We start from the raw sequence: 3010 nt of genomic DNA, 5'->3' as shown, positions 1-3010 counted from the left end.
GAGATGAAAAAGACAACTGCGCCCTCAGCCGCCAGCCCACTCCGCATGCGCCTCCGCACCTTAGTATTTTACTTCCGCACTGCGCCTCCTCTGAGTCTCGGCATGCTTTTCTCTTTCCTTCTAGTTGTAGAATTTCCACTTAGCCAGCCTTCCTGTGCTTCTGGATGATGTCCGTTCCATCTTTTAGTTGTATTCTTGAAGTCAATAACCAGGTTTTTAATTGCCCCCTACTCTGCTGCTACTTGCTAGTATTTTGACTAGGGCTACTTTGAATCTATAGATCAATTTGAAGAGAATATCAAATCTCCTAAACCATGCACCTGGTACTTTTTGCAAGGAGGTCTGGCCCATCTTTCTGGTTAGATTTATACTTAGGCATTTATTGTTTTCTGATGCTAGTGTAAATTATATATTTTAAGGGTTTATTTCTTTATTATTTAATGCTAATATAGAAATTTATTACTCATATAGAAATACTGACCCTGTATTTTGTGACTTTGCTAATTCTTTTGTTATTTCTGTTTACCTTCAGATATGTAATTTTGGATATTCTATGTAGTAGGTTTTTATTTTTATTTTTTATTTATTTATTTATTTATTTATTTATTTATTTATTTATTTATTTTATTGCTTAAAGTATTACAAAGGGTATTACATATGTGCCCATTTTTTCCCCCGCCCTAGTGTAGTAGGTTTATTTTAAATTTCCTATGGGTTGTATTTCTCTAATCTAAGGAAATATGCCTTTCAACAGTCCTGGAAACATTTCTGTCTCTGTTTTAGTTGAATATAGTTCCACCATTTTCCTAATTTTAAATTTCTCTCTCTCTCTCTTTTTTTGTGATTAATCACTATGCTTTTTTTTAAAGAAAATTTTTTAAATATTTTTTTAATATATTTTATTTCTGGTCTGTTTTATTTCTACCTCAATTGCTGGCTCCTAACCAGCCTGGCCCTGGTCCCGGCTTGCGCAGGAGGCAAACAACTGATGTGTTTCTCTCACATGGATTATTTCTGTCTTCCCCTCTCTCCCTCACTCTCTCTAAACATCAATGGGAAAATATCCTCAGGTGAGGATTAAAAAAACAAACAAAGGTGGGTAACCTGGTCTAAAGTTCAAATCTTCAAAGTGCATGCAAGCTGCTGCTCACAGGGGTCTGGACTGAATGTTGGAGAGCATCTCCAGGAAGGCCTGCTCGGATGGTGCCTCCACATTCTGGAAGGTGTGCTGGATTCTGCCGAACAGGATGAAGTATTTCGCCGCCAGCCAGATGAACCCGAAGTGGTTCTCATCGAACAGGATGAAGACTACAGGGAAGCACATGGGGTTGTTGAAGCCAGGTAAGGTAACAGTTTCCACGCCATAGAAACACATCCTGCAGGTTCGGGGGTAGTCCTGGTGAAATGAGTGCACGCCCACAGGCAGATCAAACGGAACAGGCTGCTCCTCCAAAGCTGCAGCCCCGGACTCCCCGACGCTGGGCTGGGCAGGGCTCTGCCAGCCATGGCCCTGGCTTTCCTCAGTCCTGTCTTCTTGCTGCTGCTGCTGCTCCCAGGTCACCTGCTCGTCAATCTCCAGGACCACTTGGAAGAGCTCGTCGAAGTTGCGGAAGAACTCGCCATCTGGCAGCTGGATGCGGCGCGTGAGGTGGATCTCTAACGTCCAGATTAAGTCTCTCCTGATCTCCCTGACCCTGGCATACTTCCCATGGAAGCTGAGCATGACAATCTTTCCGCGCAAGCCATCGTATTTGCCGTGGAAGAGGCCTGGCCTGATGAGGTCGTCCGGGTGGCGTGGCGGGAGGTAGAGGCGACGGTAGGTCAGGCAGTCATACTGCTGTCTGTCCTCTCGCACCAGCACCGGCCCCCATTCTCCCCTAAGCCGCTTTGGTGAATCCTTTCGGTGGTCTCTCTTGATCCACTGGATGCTGAGCCTGTCCTTCTGAATCTGCATGTGGCGGCTGTGGGAAAAGCTGTAGAAGTCGTCCATGTACTCCAAAGTGGCTGATTTCCTCTCCGTCAGGCGAATTCTAAACGAGGGCTTGAATTGCATGGGGTCATCCACATAGGTGTTAAGGGAAGGCCTGCTCATCCAACCAGTAATGCATAAGCCATCCACCGCTACATACAGCAGTCTTCTGTAGTCATCATCTGGCTGCCACAATCCCAAAATATTTCTGTATGGGTGGAGCAGCTTCGCATAGACTTCTCGATAAGACATACCGATCATCTTCAGGTTCTGCAAGGTTTCACGAAGGCCATACTCCTCCCGGCAGCGCCGTCTCCAGATGCTGTCGATGTACAGGGTGTGGTGGAATTTGGTGCAGGCCTGGGCCAGGCAGGGAAGGTTGGTGCCGGGGAGCAAGGCGAAGATCTCCACTAGCAGCTCGGGAGGCAGGTCCTGCAGGGAGCAGCGCGGGGGTGGCATGGGGCTCGCGATTCCTCCACTCCCTGCACAGCACCGCGCTGCCGCATCCGCCTCCAGGTGCTTGCCCTCGGCCGCTGCCATCTCAGCTGGGCTCTGGTACTCCTGAAGACACCCACATCCCCGGGAAGAGCCCACGCTGCAGAGGCAAGCGCACTGCTCCATGCCTCCAGGCTTAACAGCCACCACAGAGTGGGCCGCCACCCCTCCGCAGGGTTTTAAGCTGGCTGGGTCCACCCTAGAGTCTAGCCACGCCCCCCAGGGCCTAACCACGCCCCCTCAGAGAGGAGCCAATTGTAGGACATTAAACCCATACTCATTAACAGTCGCCTCCCTTTCCCAGTGCCCCTCCCTGTCCTCCAGCCCTAGCCCCAGGCAGTCACTAATCTGCTTCTGTAGGGAGATGCCTCCAGGGATATGCCTATGGGGGTAAGGGGGTGGTAGGGGAGGACATTTCACAGAAGTGCAGTAAAAAACCTGCACAACGGTGGCACATCTACACAATGGAATACTACACTGCTGTAAAAAAGAAGGAATTCTCGCCATTTGCAACAGCATGGATGGAACTGGAGAGCAGTATGCCAA

The 3010-nt window shown here is 48.7% G+C and overlaps 1 pseudogene; it reads right to left on the bottom strand.

Annotated features, from left to right (window-relative positions):
* Positions 1-1147: 1147 nt before the first annotated feature.
* Positions 1148-2590, bottom strand: LOC102757584 (annotated as a pseudogene).
* Positions 2591-3010: the final 420 nt, after the last annotated feature.

The sequence above is a fragment of the Myotis davidii genome, unplaced genomic scaffold, assembly GCF_000327345.1.
Source record: "Myotis davidii unplaced genomic scaffold, ASM32734v1 scaffold753, whole genome shotgun sequence".
In the NCBI taxonomy this organism is placed as follows: domain Eukaryota; kingdom Metazoa; phylum Chordata; class Mammalia; order Chiroptera; family Vespertilionidae; genus Myotis; species Myotis davidii.
Note: the sequence above shows the minus strand (reverse complement) of the source record. Positions and strands in the feature narration are given on the sequence as shown.